This window comes from Alligator sinensis, unplaced genomic scaffold (assembly GCF_000455745.1).
Source record: "Alligator sinensis unplaced genomic scaffold, ASM45574v1 scaffold1355_1, whole genome shotgun sequence".
NCBI classification, from domain to species: Eukaryota; Metazoa; Chordata; order Crocodylia; family Alligatoridae; genus Alligator; species Alligator sinensis.
This window is the reverse complement of record NW_005842435.1, coordinates 1,130,258-1,152,729: the sequence shown is the minus strand read 5'-3', so window position 1 is coordinate 1,152,729 and position 22,472 is coordinate 1,130,258.

The following is a 22,472-nucleotide window of genomic DNA, read 5'->3' as shown; positions in this document are numbered from 1 at the left end:
TCCTCCTCCTCCAACTTGGGCGGAAACTGCTCAAGCCTCTTATACGGCTAGCAAGCCAATCGCTAGCCGCCACATGGGAATAATTTAGAAACAGCCAGTAGTGGGAAACAAATTTGCATGCGAATGGCGGGAACTCCTTTGCACCGGGGTTTTCTCTATGCAACTGAGAATTGCACCGTGCAAAGAAAGTTCCTCGTGGCGGGAAATAATTCTGCAGTGCCGAAGCACAGCCAAAATCATACCCTTTGGGTCATGACACTCTTGAATAGAAGAAAACCAAATTTCATTTTTTTTTAAATCCCTACATTTAATATTTTTCTCTAGAATCAACCAGAGGTCTATCCTGACTATAGGTGGCCCATGACACCAGGGTGGTTAAGGCACAATGTAAGGCATATGTGAGTGTGTTGGGAGAAGAGGGGTGTTGAGCTAGCCAGTGAAATACAAGGGAATAATGTGGATAGCATTACTTCCAGCCAGCATTGATTTTTAAGCCCAAATTGCCAGGTACCTGTTCTTTCAGAAAGAGATTGGATAAGAATTCAACAGGCATGGTTTAACTTTAGCAGCAGTGGATTCTGTACCTGTGCAGGAAGTGGGATGAGGTGATGGTTGAGGTCCTGTGTGTCGGGGCCGAGGGGCTGTGGCCAGCAGCCCGGGCACGTGGGCCAGGGAAGTCGGCACGGTGGACTAGAATTAGGCACTGATGCATGGAGGTTGATTAAAGATTATTTTACTTACACCGTAGATGGTCGCGGTGCAGGCAGGAGAACTTGCTTGAGTTGCAGTTACAGACAAACACAAGTGGAGTTTGCTAGGCTCCACCGAAGACACACGAGCGGAGTTTGCTAGGCTCCACAAAACAAACACGATGAGAGCTCTCTGAACCGATACGAGAGTCCAAACTGTGACTCTCAACGAGCGCGCAGGGCAGGGGTACGTCAAGGATCGTCCGGCGACGGGGAGAGATTCTTGATGGCTGATCAAACTATCATTCGGTCCGAGATATACGTAGAAATCCACGAGATAATCATGGACTCCTTGCCGGAATTCTCTCGGATTTCTCCCGGAATTCTCGGAATCGGGGTTCTCAGGATCCTCCTGAGATTCTCAGAGATCTCCGACTTGGGCGGAAGCTGCTCAAGCCTCTTATACGGCTAGCAAGCCAATCGCTAGCCGCCACGTGGGAATAATTTAGAAACAGCCAATAATGGGGAACAAATTTACATGCGAGTGGCGGGAACTCCTTTGCACCGGGGTTTTCTCTCTGCAGCTGAGAATTGCACTGTGCAAAGAAAGCTCCATGTGGCGGGAAATAATTCTGCAGTGCCGAAGCGCACACACAATCATTGGGTAATGACACTGTGCAACTTTATGACACTATCCCCAAGTCCACTGGGGTCCTCCTTCAGCACATGTCTGGAATAAGACTCAGACTCATGCTTCTGGATCTCTAGTGTGACCCCTTAACTGCTCTGCCACTTCACCCTTATCAATGGAATACAGTATTTCAAGGCAAACTCAAAGAAGAGAATTAAACACCCCATTTCTGTTTCACACTTTCAATGTTTTTCCTTCAAAATTAACACATTCCTGAAAACTCTTTTTGTTATGACAAAATAGCATTTCCTGACAGGAATTTAGTTCGGTGGGACATTTCTGATCAGCTCTAGCTCTGAGCCTTTGTCCTCTGCATAGGATAAATGGTTTGTTTTCATGTGTGCCCATCATGTGCAGTATCAAGGGGAATGCACTTTAATGCTGAACTCTTATAGTGATACAGTATTTCACTATATTTCAACCTCAACAATGTGCAGCAGGATTAGATGTATATCCAGTGATCCTTTATATTTTCTCCCTAGTGCATCTGATTTCCCCTTTGTCCTTCTGCTGTTCCCTTGACTCCCCATCACATTCATCCCACTGTTGGCTGCCCTCCCTGATCTTCTTCCTTTCAGGACTGTTCCCTCTGATCTCCCCAAATACTCTGTTGGCTGCTCTCCCAGATCCCTGGTGTAACTAGTATCCCTCCCTTCTTTCTGTCTGCTCTCCTTAATCCCATGTTTACTTCAGTCGGTTGGCTGCCCCCACCATGACCTTGAGGTGGAATAAGAAAGCATGGCAGATGCTTTGAGACGTGCACAGAAAACAATAGGAGACTTGAGAATGGAGCTAACTCAGCTGTCTCTTCAAATGTTTTGGCACCCAAACAGACCTAGCTTACTACCAGCTTTTATACAGCATTTTATACTGGAGGACCTCTTCCTCTGTTCAGCTCTGAGGATGAGACTGCCAGTTGATGGATTTTAATTGTAGAACATGGATCCAGATTTTAAACATGCTTATTGTTGAGTTTTGGGTTCAAGCCTTTCACTGCTGCAGACACTGTTCTTCTTTTTAGGCCTCAGTTCTGGAGAAACAGAACATTATTTATCAAAGCTCCAAATATTCTTTTTAGGGCCCTAAGTAACTCCTTGGAGATACTGAGCGTCCAAAGCATTCATTGAATCCAACAGGATTTGTCTTTGTAAGTTTTGGTTAAGATCCAGACTGTCCTCATGCTAAGAAAGATGTTTTTAACAACTCCAGTGGCAAGAATGGATTGTTTTTAAAAATATGATGCAGCAATATTATGATGCACCAACCCTCTTACAGAGAACACCCTGTTTTAATGAAGTCTTCTCCCAGCCAAGGGTAAGGGAAGTGGGGGCTGTTGTAACGAGGTGGTATTGTGTTATTTCTAAAGAAAGGGTGGCAGCTGGGGTGGATTGGGCACTAAGATGCAGGGTTGACATCCCAGAGATTATAAATTTAAGGACATAGCAGACACGCTCATGGCACAGCCTATCAGATTCCAATAAAATCTGCAAATTCTGCTAAATACCTTGTCACAAGGACAAGGAAAGAAAGGGTGAATAATCTCTATGTCTGCTTTGTATGGAATGGATCTAAAAAGAGCCAGGAAAAAAATTGGAGTGGGAAAATATGAATTTCACATTTCCCTTATTCCCAACTTCAACTGTACATATGATAGATTTATTTCTTGACCAAAATGTTCATGTGATATTGTTCTGCATTATTAAAGCACTTGTGTATTTGACCTCAGAGGTAGTTGCAGTTCAATGGGGAAGGGTGAAATGATTGATATGTATGGAAATCTTTCTGGATGAAAGGGTCTATAGAAATATAGCATTATTTATTATCTGATTTGACTCCACAAACTTATCCATCAATATTTATGATCTATAAAGAACTTCTGGATGAGTGAAGCATTTCTAAAACTAAAAGAAATAGAAACATACATTTTATTTTCCAAAAAGCCTGGTAGCTATTTCTGTTTTAATTAATGCTTAAAAGCTATTGTCTGGTGCATGTTTTCCAAATGAGGCCACAGACAAGACCATTTTATACAGTTGTGACCATTTCATATTTATTTAATGAATGCTTTACCCATGAAATGAATCATGTCATAAAATACAAGCCAGGGCTGTCCAAATTTGGCTCAGAGATTAATTTGTAAAAGTTAGGGTCTGGAAGTATTTCAGCTTTGAGTGCTAGTTGCATATTTAATGATTTGTCCGTAATTCAAAAGACTTCCTTGCCATTATAAATCCTGAAGTGTAAAGTCTGTTCCAAAGTCTACATGCCATACCAATTGATTGATTCCTTTCCAGTTTTGTCTCCTGATATGCCACTTTCTTTTTTAGTGGATGGTAATTTCCCTATTTGCTAAGCCAAACTAAGTGAGTGCCTTTGTTTGCATAGCAAACAGTTCTAGCCTAAAAGATAGTGCAGTCCCTGACACCCATGTATGATTTTTGATGTTTTGTTTCTTTGGGTGCCTATACATGTGCTCTGGGGTGGGGGTGGGTGGGTGTGCTTTAATTAAAGCGGCTCTTGGGAGCCTCTCTAATTAAAACATGGCACGGCTGGTGTATTCAGCATCCTGCATTTCAAAATAGCTGTAGGGGCACTTTAACTAAAGCTTGTTTGACAAACTTTAGTTAAAGCACCCCTGCTGCCATTTTGAAACATGGGATGCTGAATACACCAGACAGTCCAGCAGATTAATTGAGTCTCCTCTGAGGTGTTCTACTCAGAACATGTTGGAACACATGTATAGGCACCCTTTGTGCCCATCTGCCTCTCATCTGAGCTATACACCTAAGGTGCCCCTGGAATTAGCTTCTTAGCACCGATCAGATGTAATGAAACAAGAAGGCCCAGAAGCCAAGAAGACTAGAAACATGAAGGGAAGACCCCTACAGCCACACAGATTCCTTTTACATATGTAAGTCACAACCTTTCACAGAACTCTGAAGGACATGAATTATAGGAGCCTTTTTATTAAGGATGAGAATTCAAAGCCATGTCTGGGCACACAAATTAAAAATCCCCAAATCATGTTGAAGATTTAATCATGCATTTTCATGATTTCAAGTGTCCCCTTAGCAATTTAGCTAATTATGCTAGGTTGAGTAGATATGATGGGACAACTTGACAATAGAAAAACTCACTAGAATAGTTTTTGGACTTTACCACTACTACTATTTAATGTTTCTTGCTATTCTTTAGAACAGCATTTCTCAACTTGTGGGTCATGACCCAAAAGTGGGTCACAAGAACATATGAAAGGGTCACGAACAAACTTTAAAAATGGATTCTCCTTTAAAGGAGAAAAGCATGGGAAACCGTGGCATTTCCCTTGCAGGTTTGTCAGAGTTCCAGTCTACAAGTGGCTGCTTGGGACACCTTTGCCCCATGTGCACACCCCCACCCCACACACCCACCTCCTGCTCCACACACTGGGGTGCTGGGGGAAGGGGGCAGCCAGTTGGGAGTGAAAGGTACTGGGTCAGGACTGGCCATCAATGTTTACAAATGGGTCCTGGTTCAAAAAAGGTTGAGAACCACTGCTTTAGAACCTACTGCCCAGCAAATATGGCTTGACTATTCATTCTTCAAGTAGTGAAAATGTCCTCCAGGTGGGTGTGGTTACTGCAAAAACAAGGTTTTGAAAATAAAAAAATCCCTTATGTTATTTCCAGCTCATTCCTTCATCAAACTGAACACATCCTTCTTGGACAGACAAGGAAGCCAGGCTCTCAGATCTCATGGCAGGGAAATGCCTTGTATGATTGCTGGGAATCCATCTTCATGCCTCTAAGGAGGAATTAAGCAGATGTATAAAGCCAAATCTTCAGAAAATCTTCATAATTCTGACTTAACTGGGCATATATTAGTTCACACCTATCATCCTGGCAGCTAGCTGTATAACTTCAGGACACATGCAGAGATTTCCTAGTTTTCACATACCAGATCCTCTCTTCATTTGGGATTGCTAGAACAACATGTCTCATTTATTTATTTATTTTAGAAGTCCTACTGTTTTATGCTTTAATATTTTGTGTGATTTAGTGCTCCTCTAAACTGAATGCTCTACAGACCACACAAAAGTCATCTTTATTATGAATAGAAGGAGGGAAGGTCACACAGCAACATAAAGTGAAGAGAATGACATCAGATATTGACTGTAACTGCCAGAAATTAATGATTGTTTGTTGGGAGAGAGACATAAATTAGGACTGCAGTCTCTGCATAGAAGCTGGGAAGAAAATATTTTTATTCAGAAATCTCCCTGACTATAACCTAAATAATCAAATTTGCTTAAGAGTATGCAGTTTATATGTCAAAAAATAAAAATGAGATTTATCTATCAAGCTTTACCAGGCAAAGCAGAAGAATGAAGAAGGTAAAATTCTTCAGTTACATAGCAGCAGCAGTAATAACTGGGGACTGGAAATAGGGCCCTCACCTGCCTGTGGAAACAGCTTATGCTCAGGCATATAATTCCCTTGGTGTGCACATGTGTGAATGCAAGACCTGTCAAGAAAGTGTTCTCCTTTTCCCACCTGCATCAATCACATTTACTAATACTTTGTCATTTCACTTGCGTGACTTGCATGTCTTACAAATACAGATAACCACAACTGAACATGGGAAATGGGCAAAACTTGCATCAGATCAAGAATTATACATACAAGCAAAATATATGCATATGTTATGTTTTTTTAGGTAATATTTTATCTGAAAACCAGCATCTTGGATATGTTGTATTTTATATACATATATACACATACTCCAAACATAGGACATGGACACACACATATCTATCTATCTATCTATCTATCTATCTATCTATCATGAAAAAAATATATTTATATACTTATAAATATGTATAAATAGTGTGTGTGTGTGTGTGTGTGTGTATGCTTCCAGTCCTACTTTCCTATGATCCTATGTATCTATATATTAAAACATAATGTATACTTTCATTTATTGAAAACAAGGAGAACTGGTTAACGTTAAAGTCCATTATATCTCTGGGCATGGACAAGCATATTTTCTCAGCTGCTTTAAAAGAGGAGTGGCACTTCGGAGAGGAAATTGGCTGGTAGTCTTCCATTGCATGTTCCTATAGCAATACAAGTGAGCTAAATCACAATAGCTTTGACCCTGAATGAAGCAGGGATAAAGATGGAGTAGTTTTGCTGAATTTGTATCACTATAGAGTCATGCAGGTGTAACAGTTTCATCATAAAAGCATCCTTTGATATCGTCACAATTATTATATCTGACTATATCCTAATTTATTGTTTATTCATTATTTATATTGCACTAACACCTAAAGACCTCAGCAATAATCATATAATCTTAGCAAATTAGAGTTGAAAGGTGTGGAGCCATCTAGTTAAACCCCCTGCCTAAGACAAGATCATTGCTATCCACAACATCTCATACAAATAAGAGATACTCTTGTATCCATCACACAAGAGTTCGGAGCTTGTTGCGGTTCCACACCTTCTGTTAAGCAGGAGATCAGTTGAGAAGTTTCCCTTCTGGCATTAAAAATCAATAATTCCCAAAAGCTCAGAAACTAATTAGGTATGAGAAGAAACAAGTGAATATGACAAATGAAAGGCAGGAAGAAGAAAGGTAATGAGAAAGATGACATCTTGCACCAATCTTTTTTGCACGACTTTTAACTTTATTCCCAATTGGAATTTGTATATATTAAGGCTGGTCAATCTTTTTGCAAATAAAACAGCTTCCTTTAGAAAATGAGTCTGTATCAACATTGAAGATTTCAATGGGGAAAAGATCAATTTCAACCATTTTTTTTTCTCACAGGAAAATTGAAATATCTTGAATGGGGCTGACAATCTGTTTTGAGCTGTTATGTTTCCTCATGGAAGCTATTGTTCTTGGCCCTTTAAACTTTTATTTTCTCTGTTGTGGGCCTTGTTTCCCTGGTGGACTATGTGTCCGCTGAGGTAACAGTGGGAGCGTCTACACATGACACTACATCACTGTAGCAACGCACTATGGCGACATAGCATCAGCAGGCACAAACCGTGACTGCAGCTAGGTCACTGCAGCAACATGCTCCCTTAGTATAGCACGTTGCTACAGCAACGTAGCTGCTAAGAAAAACCGTGTGCCACTGGCACAGCGCAGTACGGGCTCTTACTGAGCCATCATTTAGTACTTCCACAAAGCAGTACTAAATGACAGCGTAGTAATAATGGCGCCATAGGGGCATGTGTAGATGAGCCCAGTATCTCATGTAACTGTTTCACTGTAGTACATCATGAACTTATTAAGACAATGGCACTTCCTCTACCCTCTACCTCATTTTTCATCTTCCAGCCCCAGTTGTGAAGCAAAAAATGTCAACATATTGGAATATCCATTTGTAATCATTTTTATCACTTCTAGAATGTATTGTGTAGTAATAATATCAGTTGTACTTGGGAGCCTTTCAAACAGCCATTAGTGACTGGTTGATTTCTTTCATGATACGTACACTGTGTAAAACATCAAGGCTTGATCTGTAAGGAATACTGTTCTTCCTTGGCCTTCATCCCTTTTAGCAGACAGGGAAAGGGCAGAGAAAATGAGAGATACTGACTTCTTTCTCTGCCCCTTCAGTTTTCAACTTCTGAGGGCTGACTTCCCATTAAAGATATTGATGCATATTGAATGTATAATCTCACCACACGTCAGCGTGCTGGAAACAGCACACATTAACCTGGATATCATTTAAAATCTTGAAACAAAACATCAGAAAGAGAAAGAAAAGTAAATGGTATGACACAATATTGCACTGGTATCTTTACTACTAAAAAAGTTATAATAGGAGAATCCACAGCTTCATATCAATGCAATTTGTTTAATGAGTTACTCAATTGTTGTGGAGTTATTGTGCATGGTAGTGCAGCTTTATTCATTCAGATCTCTCCACTTAAAATGATAATGCAGTAGCATGGCATTTCTTCAGTCTGAATTAAGAAAGTTTTAATGGCCAATGGCTTTTTGCTTTTGGGACAGGATGTTGCTCCTTCCATCTTGAATATCAGCTATTTCACTTAGAGCACCACCATCACTGATTAGCTATGAAGAAGAATCTTCAAAAGGTTAAGAGTTCAAACCTGGGTCAGAGAAATGTAAAGGTTCAGGTGTTTTATCTTATCAGATCCTTTTACATCAGACTCTCAGATGTTGTAAGTTGGCACCCCACCATGCATTTTAATGGAACAATACCAGTTTAAATTGGCTGAGAAACTTGTTCCTTGCATCTGCCAAATTTGTATGCACATCTTGCCAAATCTGGCTTCCTTATGATATTTTGATGGTTTCATTTGTGGATAGAAACTGCCTCAAGGGTGGGGGAAAAAAACCTCTTTTCAAATATGGGTGAACTCTGCATTGCGCGTGTTGTTTTTCCAGACTTGTTTTGGTCACGACAAATTGTAACGTTTTCTTCTGTACATGATGAACACTTGATTTATGTAGTGCCTTCTAGCTGAGGACAAAAAAGTTGCTACACATTAATTGCTTAGGCCTCATAGTCCTCCTGTGGGTTTAGGGCTGTGAGTATGAGATGGCATTTTTGTTACATCCATCTTACAGTTGAAGAAATGGGGGGCCAGAGATTTTAAGTGATTCAAGGTCAGACAGCTAGTGTGTTGTAGAGTGCCTGACTCCAAAAAAACTGTTTTTTTTTAACCATCTGGCTATTCTTCATCTTAGTGCATACAAGTTTCTACTGAAAAATCTGTCCTAGTATAGAGGCATCTACTACAAAGAAAAATTGACTCTTTTTCTTTTTCCAAAATTATGTTTGAGGGTTTTTTTTCTATCCCTGATAAAAGAAAAATGTTTTTTTTCCCCCCTCTGATAAAGATAAAGAGTTCATATATATAGGGTCAGAGGAGGGAGAACACTAGGGGAAGCAAACAAGTGTCAGAGTATATTATTGGCACTCTTCTGAAAGTTTTGCCTTTTGAACTGGGTGGCTGTTGAGTTGCAGACAGCCATCTGTTAAAACTGGAAAGAATGGGACAGAGGGTAGAGAGCTTCTGATGCCTTTTGTCATTTTATGCCACGGAGTCAGTTTTGGGAGGAACAGTTTACTGTGTGAGCTTGGGTGAACTTGGTGGCAAGCTTGAACTCAGTCTTAATTTATCTGACAGGACTTTCTCACTGGGATTTACAGCCCTAAACAGCTATTGAAAGCTACCTGTGCTTTTGAAACAAGCACTCACACTGTCTGGCATTAAGAAGATTTAGATCTCTTATCTTAAGAAGCCTTGTCAATGTAAAAATGAATTGAAATTGTGATTGTTCAGTGAAGATGTCTGCTAGTGTAGATGGATCAGCCTCAGCTATATTATCTGATTTGTGCTGACACAGACTGAAGGAAAATTATAAGGTACTTGTCCCCCTAATTTGTGGAATGTTAAGTAGTGTTAAAGTTAGAACATACTGTGAACAGTCATAAGCTAAGGGTTAATAATGTTTCTTGCCTGCACAGCTCTGACCTACCACTAGAGGGCTAGCGAGTAGGGATGTGGCTAAGAGCCAGGAAATTTGGGCTCTATTGCTGCTATGGGAGAAAACGAGGGTAGGAGCAGTGCAACTTGGGATGCTGGAGGACTGAAAATTGCTCATTTTATCTCCATGGAGCAGAGTTCAGTTACCCTAACACAAGCTAGGTAGCATGGCTCAGAGTTAATCCTTGCCTAAACTTGTGTAACTTTGAAATGCTCACAGGACACTTAGCACAAGTTAACAAACCTTAATATGTGGATGCTCATGTTTTAAGTGCCCTTAGTATGGTCTGTGTGCAGTGTATAACTTCACCCACAATAGCACTCTTCCCTAATGCTTCCCTAATCTGGTCCTGGCCCACAGGAAATTTAGGATGCTCCTGTGACTGATATAAATAGAGCTATTAGGAAGTACTTCTCTGTGGGATGATACAAAATTGCAGAGTATCTGGAATGCAGTAAATTCTAGTCACATGCTCATCCACCCTTGACAGACCTTCTATGTTGTGGCCGGGAAGGAGGGCCACTGCACAAACGTTAAATTGGCTTTATGTTGGGCAGAATCCTCCTCATCATGCAAAAAAAGGATAGATCTGAGGGATATTTCTGCCCTCCATTACGTTACTGAAGCAACCTAAAGGCTACTTACAATAGGGCAGATTATGGCTCACTGATTTAAATTGAGTTCAGCCTAATTACAGCTGCCTGGCTTTTTTCTGCCGAATCACTTATTTGCTGAAAACAATAACCTTGGTTGTGCTAAAACAGTTTGCAAATTCAGCTTGAAATTGACAAATAGTTTTGGCTAAACAATTCAGAAATGTCAGCATCATTCATTGCGGCATGTCCAAAACTTAGCATTTTTTATATTTCTTGCTAGATTTTCAAGGAGAGCTGAGTGCTATTCACAAAACTGGGATTAACTGGCAAAACCAACATTCCCAAAATAGACCCCATAAGATGGTAATGGTCATGGCACGGGGTCCCCAGGGATGGCCACAATACCCCCAGGGTCCCATGACCATGCCAGCTCCATCCTGCGGGTGCCTTCTAATCTCACCTGCCACATCTTGTTGGAATAAATAATAAATATGGAGTTTGCCCACAAGTTTATATGCAGTCATGATCGTGTTGAACCCCACTAAACCCTGTGGGTTTTAGAATCTTTTGTTGGGTCCCACTCCAAATTGGTGCCTCACAGGATACTCTAAGCCTTATGGAAGAGATGTGCGGCCCCAAAACCTCTCCTTGCCCCATGCCTCACAGGTGGTATATAAATATTGCCCCTCTGATTAGGTCCTGGCCTAACTCGGTCTCCTATTGTCACTGGGCCCCTGACCCCTGTTGCTGTGTCCACTGGTGCTAGGCTCTCTGCGGCCCCTGTCACAGCTCCCCACTGGTGCTAGGCAATCTGCCCTCTGTAGCTTGCATCCCACTGGCACTGGGGCTGTACACAAGCCTTATCCTCCTCCCTTAGTAGCTTCATCCCAGTCCATCAGATCAAATGACAAACATAAATATATCCCCCTGCGCTACAACATAACAATAGCAATGGAGGTCATACTCTGCCCTTTTAAGGAGGCAAACTTCTTCCTAAGTATTGTGTGCCGCCTAGCCCCAGGTACCTTATGAGATCCTGGAGCCCTATTAATCTTGCAGGCAGCAGTTTGGGCAATCAATGTCCCAAGGTAACTCACTTGTGCAGGAAGCTGCTTCCCTTGGTGGGTGCCAGAGAACTATGCCCTGCCAGCCCTAGCCCTGGGGCTTATATGTGCCCAGGGCAGTGGTGTACCATGGGTCTCTGGTTCCTGGGAGCCAATGATTGCATTTGCACTCCCCCCAGCCTCCCATCTACAGCCAATCACCAAGCAGAGTAGGGGTTGTTGAACAGTTGGGTCCCCCGGCAGTTGATCGCTGAGCCTGGAAACACCACCGGCAAAAACAGACGTGCTGGCAGTGAAATCAGAAGTGCCACTGGCGCTTCTCTGCACTGCTTCCGAATACTCCCTAGAGGGCCTGGCCAGCGCCCCCACACCAGGCCAGCCCCCTGGGACCATGGCCTCCTCTTGCCCCTCCCCCCTCGGCACACCATTGGCCCAGGTCCCTACTTCCTTCTGGTCAGCTGACTATGTGCAGGTGCCCGCTAATTTCCTCATTAGCCTGCTGCCCAATCAACTTGCAGCTGTAGAGTTTTGTGTCACTCACAGGGCTCTCTAGCCAGGCTACTTCTCCCTTTAAAGGAGCAGGCTCTCCTTAGTTCCCTGTGACAGTGCCATTCTGCTGCCTAAATGCCTCAAAAGTTAGGATGCTACCCTTGTAAACAGAAGGTTATTGCTGTACTGTGGGTGTTATGCTACCTCCCTGAAGGTGCTGCATTGTGGTGCTCTACCAAATGCGGGGATAGATGCCTATTCCTATTCTTAAGTGAGCGGCATGCATTCCACTGCAAGACCAGTGAACAGGCCTGGACTGTATAGCAGAGGAGCCATGATTCCAATTCCTCCTTGACCTTTTTGAGGCAGCCAATGAACCTCAGACATTAGAAATAACCCCTGAATTATAGTGCTTTTAGAGACCATAATTGTGTCTGATTGCTAAGTAAGAATACTGAGGACTGGGTGAAAGGGAGACATGGCTCTTTACATCCCTGATCCACTACACATTGTGGAAGCACTGAATATAATCTGGTCTTCAACTGTATTAGTCTTGTATCCATGACAGACCTTATGAAAATATTTCTTCATGTGCTACCTTCTTCACCTAGGTGGCTTACTTTCTATTCCTCAATTGCCCATGATATCCTGCATTCCACCAGGCAGCAAGGAGGTAGAGCAGTGCCTAAATTGCCAACTTAAAATATTTTAATATTTTTAAGGGGTATTTTAATTCTGTAAGATGCTGAACTCTCTGCTGGGGCAGAAAGTAGGGCTACCTACTAAAACACATATTTCTGCCCCCGGGGGGGAATCAGCATTATCATTTTATCACGTAATGAAGATTCTCCCCTAGCACAAGTGGTACAGTTCTGCTTGTGAGAGCTTATTGCTATCCCTGCTGATGTGGGGAAGTCCTGTAGTTGCTGTAGGCAATATAGCCAGAATCATAAAGTTCTGGGAGGATATAGCTTGTTTTTCTTGTATCAAAATATCACTTTATAAACCAGTGTGCATTTGGGTAATTTCGTGTTAAATACATTTGAAAATGGATAAGGGAACGTACGGTTATTAGAATTTTTAAGTTAAATGTGCCTGCCATCTTTTAAAATATAATTTAGGTTCTTCTTTTTTTAGGCTCCAGCTTTTAAGTAATGAGCCAGAACATTATACTGACCACCAGAGGGAGCCTATATTGTTTTTAGAATGCAAAGGCAAAAAATTGAGACATAGAATAACAAGCAACTAAAAATATTTCAGTAGCAGTTGTGAAGTGCCTTCACTCAGCAATGCATGACTAAGGGGTATACTGCAAATGTTCAGTTAGTGAAAGGTTAAGTTGTGAGTTACTAAGCTGTAACATATATATATTCAGAAGGGAAGGGCTGAGAACTCTTCTCTGGCCTCAGTCTCATCCCAAGTTTAGTAAAAGGCTGATGGTAACAGGCTTTGTTTTCAGAAGTCTCAATTAGCTTTACATATAGAGCAGGAACTTAAGCTACTGCACAGTTGCCATTAGTTTATTTCCAACAGAGAACAGAGAAGAGAAGACATATATCTCTATAAATGGAATAGAGGTATTTTGGGAGAGACAACAACAATTGAGCATATGGTCTAATAAAGGCATGTTCCCTAGATCCTACAACAATGAATAAGCTCAGAAAATGTCATGAAAACCAGACTTTACATATGGTCTATACTGCTTCATCCACAGTGAGAATAGGTGGGAAGTATTTGGGAGTTGGAGGATTACATTTTGGTTGCTGGTTTCTCCATAAATATAACAAATAATTATAATACTTCATAATAGAATGACTAGATCTGTTCAAAATCCAGTTTCAAAACATGTAGGTAATGCCTCAAATGCCCTGTCAGGTTTACCTTAATAAGAGTGAAATTTACGCTTGTGCAAAGAGCCAGCATGGAGCCTAGACATCATTAATTTCACCCATAGAGCTTTTTCTAATTCAAGATATGGCTGCAGCTCTCCATAAATGTACATGGGCACAGATAAAGTTGTACACACTGTATGCACACATATAATAACTTCCTACCCATGTCAAAAGGTTAAAGGTCTGCCAAAGTCTAGCAGCCCATTGGCTAGTATGGTTAATGCATACCACCTTCCCTAGTCAGTGACACACAATAGGGCGGTGTGGGCAGCATTGTATCCAGTCCAAATGACCAGCGACCATTGGAAAACATCTGAGGTTGGGATGAAGCTTGTATCATTGGAGTGATGATGAGCTATCTTAACTACTCTGCCACTGCGCCTTTATCTACTTATCCAGTCCCCCTATACTTTCCTATGCTGTACATATGAACATGAACAAGATTCTTCCATCCAATAGCCTATCTACACTGTGTGTGGAGTTGATGGGGAAGGGAACAGTAGGGAGAAATTGCATCACTCCACCTTGCAGACCAAGCAGAATGGTACCTCAGGCTGTTCTACAGAGACCTTTCTAGCTCAGTGACTGTCATAAGCTCAATAGCCCACTCACTAGGCCCTAGACAAGCAACCTGTGTAGTGGCAGATCCTCCTGACCTTTTTGCTTCCTTTATGCTGTCACACAGGAAGTTGCATAGATCTGTGTGCTGCACTGTGTGGAGCATACACATTCCATAGAGAAGATCTCCACATATGCAGCAGAATTACATTAGTTCTGCTTTATGGGTAATGCAGACTTGGATGAGAGGCCTGGATTTTATTTGTCCTGCACAGATAGCATATTCAACTCTACCCAGAAACTGGAAGTAGAAACAGTCTGTTATTCCATCATATACATGTCTGTGCCTAATGCACATTTGCTTTGTTCAGCACATGTATCACAAATTGTCCAATGCAATTTTTAATGACTGAAGCAATGGGGCTGTCATCCCTTGCCTCAGGGAAGACTCAGCTGGACTCTCTTGTCTTAAGGGAGACTCTATGCATACTGTATCTATTCACTGAGTCTGGGGAGAGTGAAAACAGTTTTTGCATTAGTCCTGTTTCCCAATCCAGCCTTTAAAGAATGGAAGAGATAAGAAACTGAACCTTGTAAAGGGGGATGGCAAGTTGAACAGCCTTGTGCTCTTGCCTTTGATAATAATTTTGCCAGCAGTTTTAACATACAGTTTCTACTTGTGGTAGCCAGCTGAGGTTGCTAACTTGACTCCAAAGTGCACTCTGGGCATCCAGCCTCAATTATTTTAATAGATTTTCCTATGGGATACTTTGATAATTTAAATAGCAAACCCAAAAGCAATCTCATTCACCTCCAAATTGTCTTGTCTTTCTGATGGCTTCTATGTTGGCTTTATGAAATAATACTATTAGAGAAGAAGATCTGTGACAAGAACACAAAACCAATCAATTTAATATAGAAGCAGATGCAACAAAGAGTTGTTTGTATTTTTAAACGGTCACAGCTGCCTTACACTGGTGCTTATATGATATAAAATGTAGTGTTCCTTTTCCCCCATAGTCCTTATACTGTCGTGAATAACCATTCTAGATTTTTTCAGAGCCTGGGGAACAACAAAGGGAAAAAATATTCTCACATATCCATTCACATTAGTTGACATCATATTTCTGAGCAGGAATTTAGATTGTGGCACAAGTTAATAGCAAAAGGGATGAGACGATGGACATTGAATTTCAATCGTTATGTGGTTATTGGCCTTTTTGAAGTTTTTTCACCTCATTTGCTTGATGCTGTCTCACCAAATGCTATTCCTACAGGTTGTCTTTGACCTCAATTTCAATTTAATTACTTCCCAGCAAAGGGTCTTTCTCTGCTAACACTTCTAACCTGGTTAATAAACACGCACAGAACTGATTTTATAAAATAATTTGCAACATTAGGTCTCTACTCCACCATTAAAAATATTTGCTGTGTCTGTGATACAAACTATGTAATAAAAATCATTCATGAAGTTTTCACTAGCACAGCATAAACTGCCAAAGGATTGAAGGTCCAATTTGTTTGAGATATTATGAAGCTTAATTTAACCTTTTGGATCTAAACCCTGGATTGGAAACTACAATTGTACAATGTTGTGAAATTCATTTTGTGACATTTTTTGCAATTCTCCTGCTATGTACTTTGAGATTTTACATAAATGTAATTTGATGAGAAAACTGCAATTTGGTTGCAAAAATATGCAAAAAAGTTAACATGCCAAATCAGTACAGAGATGGTGTAGATATAACCTCCATTTTCAGCACAGGGGTCAGGCAATCCTTTTGTGTGTGTAAAAATAGTTTATATCAAATGCACAACTGATATATTTAAAATATGGGAATGTTCTTTTGGACTTTGATGGACATTTCAGTGGGCTGAAAGAGTCAATAACATCTGAAATAGTCTAAAATCAATGATCAAGCCTATTCCACATAATGAACATAATCCACACAGTATTTTGATCACAAATACAATAAAGAAACTTCATCCCTGAGTAATGAATGGCCTTGCACACGGCAGGGCCAGCTGCTGCACTGCTGGTGGTAGCAGCATGGCCAACCACCAGCTACAGCAGCAGCTATTTCTGTGCCCTTTCCCCCCTCAAGGTGGTGCCCAGGGCTCCTGCCCCAGTTGCTTTCCCTTCAGTTATGCTACTAGTTCTGATCCAAATTTACATCTGCTACACTGCCCCAAAGCCAGTAGCTTAACTCATGTCAGTGCTACCCTTCAATTCCATGAAGGCAAACTTCAGTGGTTTCATACATATTGGCATCAGATGGTAGAAAGAATTCACACATTGAAAGGTAAACTTCACAGGAAATTTGCAGAGTCTAGACTAATTTAAACCAGCCCACTGCATACCCGGGATCAGAAAGATATATACGTATACATTTTGTGCCTAATATTTGTTGCAGCAAAACAATCATATCCATTGAAGGAGGCTAGGCCACTGACGACTTGGCTATATATCTCACGCAGCTGATCAGTGGATCAGTAGCAGAGCTGGAAATAGAACCCAAATCCCATGCCTGTGTCCAACTCCCCAGGAGCATGCAGATACACAGACTTTTTACTTCAATGCATGGAATCACAGAAAATCCCTGTGTGTGATGCATTAGTGCCTGCATAGCACACTGGCAGAGCCCTTTTTATCATCCATGAAATGTTGCCTGTTCAAAACTCATTTGTTTGACCGAATGGTTTGGTTTTTTTTCAGTAATCTATCTTCCTCTCACAAAAAAATAACTGGGATTTGCAACTGTTCTCTGTATCCTTGAGTTAGCAATGTTTGAGAAGTTGGCTAGCAAAAATGTATCTTAAAAATTTAGGCTAGGGACAGACATTACACATAAACCAGTTTAAGTGATCAGAAACTGGTTTAAATCTGTAACAGAACAGATGTTCAATGCACACACAAAAAAATTGAAAATGGCTCAAGCCAGTTTGAGAAAAACCTGGTTGAATGTAGTATCAGACTTAACTGATTTGGGTCAAACCAGTTTATGCAATGTCTGCCCCAGACTCCTTCCTGGTTTAAGTTAAACCAGAGTCCCTCAGCGTTCCAGATTCTTTGAGGGGCTGTCTGCTGGAGCAGAGCAGGGGTGGCCTCACTGCTCTCCTTCCTAGCCAGAGCACTATCACTGCTCTGGCTGGCTGAGAGCCTGCAGCAGCTGCCAGGCTTCCCCGTCCCCCCACTCCCCTCCCTCTGGCTGCTCAAGCAGGGATTCCCCTTCCTGACCTTCTCTCATGGAAGGGACCCCAGTAGAGGGACCTGGCATCTGGCCATCCCCCATACCCATGCTAGCTAATGCTGAGAGGTGTCTGTGTGGGTCTCCAATTTCACTGGAATAAAGGCAGACAGCTAGTGGCTTGCAAATGCACCCTGCAGATAAGAAGAGTTTGAAACTAATGAGAGAGATGTTTTCTTTTATAGGGCTTGATGGGCTGATAAACTGGCTGCAATCTGTCAGTCTTCAAGAGGGGACAGAGAAAGGTGTTAGAAATGACCTGGTTTGAAGACAGTCTGAAGAAGCAGGGAGATGGAGATGAAAAGCTCAATATCAACAGGTCTGGCAACATTCCCACCCCTTGAGCAGTGGGCAGGGAAAAGTCTAGGACAGTGCAGGCAGGGTGGGAGGTTTACACTTCTCCCTAATCAGAGCATCTTGCAGGGGCCTGGTCACACCTCCCTCATCTTGGCACTGTGGAAGGGAAGGGAGGGCTCCTCTAGCACTCCCTGGCATCTAGCCTGAGCCAATACAGACATGTGCCTACATTTCTGGAATGAAAAGGGAATGTCTATCCACCTCCAAAATGGTTCAAGCTTTGCAGGTTAGACTAATTTAAGCTCAGGCTTTCTGAATGTCTGTCCCTCCCCCTAGAGTCAAGGTTTGCCTAAGACAGCAACCCAAATATTCCGGGGTGGCTTGAGCAATCCAGACCTCTTTGACCTGCAAAATTAGCCACAAAATGTCTCTTGAAAATATGCTTTGCTTAGGCCATTGGACTGACCTTATCACTATCTTTTTTCAGTGCTTTTTGCTCTTCCATTTGTACTAGGAACCAGAACATGTAAAAATGTCACCAAAATATAAAATAATTGGGAGCAGGGAAGAGAGTGGGTACTTACTGATCTAACTTCCTTCATTCCAAATGCTCAGTTCCAAGACTTAAAATTTGTGATGATATCAACCAATAGACATTTATAGTAAAACTCGTTTTGCTGTTCTGCATAAAGTAACAGCTTATGTTAATTGTGTTTCTTCAATGTACTATTGCTGTTAGAACCAGCATTAGGGCCTTACAAAGATCATGTGCTCTTCCCTTGGCCTTCCAGATTTTGAAGAGTAGAGATACATAGAGAAAATGAAGGCTGGGTTCCTTAGGTAATTTTGAACTGTTTCCTTATGAAAATTACCCTTAAAATGTAACTTGATGAAAAGCAACCACCACAGGTATAAGATAAAGTGCATCAGGCCTGGGTAGGACATAAAGCAGAGAGTTTTCTCATACAGCCAGAGCTGTACCTTTTTGGCATGGAATGGGAATATTATTCCTCACTTCAATGTTCCCTAGCACAGTCCTCTGATAATGAAGTGAGGTTCAGTTCATGAGTGTTTCAGCTCTCTACTTTGGTTAATCTGTAAAATGCAAATCTAGCCTGCTTTCTACTTGACTTCAGATGAATGTGGCTATTTGTCTCATTGTAAACATCCCCAAAGTGTTCTCCCTTTTACATGGACTCTCATATATGCAATGAGAATTAGGTAAAATGTGTGTTTTCTATTAGATTTTCCTGCTGAGCTTCCAAAATACTCATCTTGTGAGCAGAGGTTGGCGGGGTATTTGTTTGTGGTTGAATATCAGACATATTAAAATGGTACTGAGAAATCCTTTACTAAGAAAATGATAGGTTGGCTTGGACTTCTTCTCTGCCATCTGTTGCTGGTGGCTTATTTGTCTAAAATGTCCTGGTTTATTGAATCTGCTCTATTCTACTCACTGAATTTTTCTTACAACTTTTTTTTAACCAAAATATAGAGCTGTTCTAACCAGAAACTTTTCAGAGGAAAGGATCCACTTGAATAAACTTAGTGACTAGATTTTTTGGGGGGGGGGGGGGGGGGGAGGGGAGAAAATTCAGAATTCTCTTTCTAATTTTAACATATTCTAAGCAGAATTTTCTGCTCTTCCATTTCAAAATGACATTGTGTTTAGGCATTTAAGAGTAGAATTTTTTATAAGTAAAAATTGGCTAAATCAAAAGAAAAATATTTTTTAATGTGAATGATGCCAATTGTCTTAAGCTTTTTCATGTAAAGATTTTGTTTTTTCATGTGATGGAAGATGGGAACACTTTTTTAAGTGTCTGGGGTTTTTTTGTTTTTTCGCCTGTTTGCTTTTTAAAATAAGATGGAACAACCATTTCCTATCCAGGTCTGCAAGAAAAGAGCCAAAACCACTAATGTATCTTTACTCCTAATTGCCTATTACAGTCTGGGCAGATGCAACAATGTAAGTAGACTCCTGAAAAATCCATTTTTCTCTCCACATATTTATTGCAGTGTTTCCCAGATTTTTGATAGCTGGGGCACATTTTTTTTTCTGGATTAAAATTGTCAGTACACTTCACTCACTGGTTCACAGTGGCAGTACACTTCACTCACTGGTTCACAGTAGGCCTGTGCAAAGCAGAAAGTATTTACTTTGAATTCAGATTTGTTTTTTCAGAGGGACAGTGATTTGAATCACTTTCCTGATCTGATTTGGCCAAATCTGAAGATATTTAGCATAGAATTTTATTCAGGCATAGACTATACAGGCAGGCAGTGCCAGCAGGAGCAGCTCGGGGAACAGCCACAAGAGTCCCGGCAGCCCCGGGAGAAGCTGTGGCTCATCTGGCTGCTCCCTTGGGGTGAGTCAGGAAGTGCTGGCAGCTCCAGGAGAAGCTGGAGGAAATGATTGGGGGCTAGGGGAAATGATCAGGGAGCTGGGGGGAATGATTGGAGAACTGGGGGATTGAACAGGGAACTGGGGTATCAAACTGGCAGATGGGGGAAAGCCCCTGTTTATTCCCCCAGCCCCTAATCATTCCCCCCGCCAGCCCCTGTGGGTTCTCCTGGAGCTGCCAGCCCTGACTGCCTCACCCTGGTTGTGGGGAGCAGCTGGATGGGCTGCGGCTTGAGCTGGCAGTCCAGGGAGAAGCTGCAGGGGCTGGAGGGAATGACTGGGGAGCTGGGGGAATGATTAGGAGCTGGGGATTTGAACTGAGGGCTGGGAGGAAGACCCCGTTCATTCTCCCCAGCTCCTGGTTTGATCCCCCAGCTCCCCAATCATTCCCCCCAGCCCCTGTGGCTTCTCCCAGAGCTGCTAGCACTGTCTGCCTCATCCTGGCTGGTGAGCAGCCAGGGGAGCAGCCGAACAAGCTGCAGCTTCTCCTGGGGCTGCTGACTCAAGCCAGGGCTCATCCGGCTGCTCCCCCAGCTGCTCCCACCGGCACTGCCTAGTGCCTGCCTATACGGTCTATGGCCAAATCTCTGAATCTCTCTGAATCGATTCGGAGGCTTCCAATTTGATTTGGAGAGATTAATGGGTCTCCTGGTTCAATTGAAATTCAGAGATTCAGCTGCCGAATCGGGCCAAATCTTCTCCGAATTGAATCAACTAACAAAGCTTCACACAGCCCTAGTTCACAGGCCTGATCCTGTCATGTGGGGCTGGTCTAGTGGGAGCCCAATCCTGCCCATTTTTCATGGTACACTTCCACTAGTCTCACAGTACACTACTGTGCCATAGCACACCCATTGGGGATCACTGATCTATTGGATCCACTACTCACTCCATTGTAATGTCTCCCTGTCAGGAGTGTGACTTGGAAACAAGTCTGCATACAGAGTAAGACATTCAAAATTAGAGAGGGGGTAGCCTGCCGTCTACCTGACTCAAAATTAGTGCTACATCAGCATTCACCTGATAGGAAGTGAGATCAGCTTCAAGCCTCATTGTAAACCTAGTTCAACTCTCCGCTGAGGGTGTGTCTCCCCAGCCTAGTACTACATTGTGCTGTAGTTCTAGTTTGTGTATCTCTACATAACATTGTACTGGGGAAGTGTACCTTGTGTTAGCACAACACATGGACAAAGAAGCAATTATTTATGCCTCTCTTACAGCAATAACAACAGAAATTTCATTATAGGGCTGGATTCCTGCACGTTGGATAGTAATATTCTTTAAAAAAAATTATATATGTATTTATGTGGTTTATATAACACCTTTTTCAAACAAAATGGGATGGCTTCCATTAAGACAGACAGAACAACTTAAAATGACAACTAGCACAAGTAAAACAAAATAACAAATAACAAAATAGAGCTGAGACCCACTAAACAATGCCTCGGCTTGGTTTTGGTTGATAAGCACCTGCCCAAACAGAAAGGTTTTCCTTGCTGTCGAAAGATGTCCAAGCTCAGATTCTGGCAGACCTCAGGAGTCAAGGAGTTCCAGAGCTGAAGAGCAACTTCTGAGAAAAACTTCCCATGCATTTTTGCTAAGCGGTCATGGTGTACAGGTGGTACTTGTAAGAGGCTGCTTTTGGCTGACCTTTGGGAATGAGATGGGATATAAAGAAGAAGGTGGTCCCTTCTTTATGTAGGGCCCCCGACTATTTAGTGTGGCTGTGCGAAGCTTCGGTCGCTGATTCAATTCGGTGGAGATTTGGCCCAATTTGGTGGCCAAATCTCCAAATTCGAATTGAATCAGGAGACCCTTTAATCTCTCTGCATCAATTCAGAGAGATTCAGCAATTTGGGCATAGACACAGCTTTTTTTTTTTTTACATACCTCAAGGTAGCAGGTGGCTTGTCAGTGCTGTGATTCTGGGGCAGAAGAAGCATCCCACAGGAGCATGGGGGGATCCCCATTGCGCTCAGCAGCAGACCCAGAAGTAGACCAAAAGCCTCCCCGTGCCCCCTTGGCTT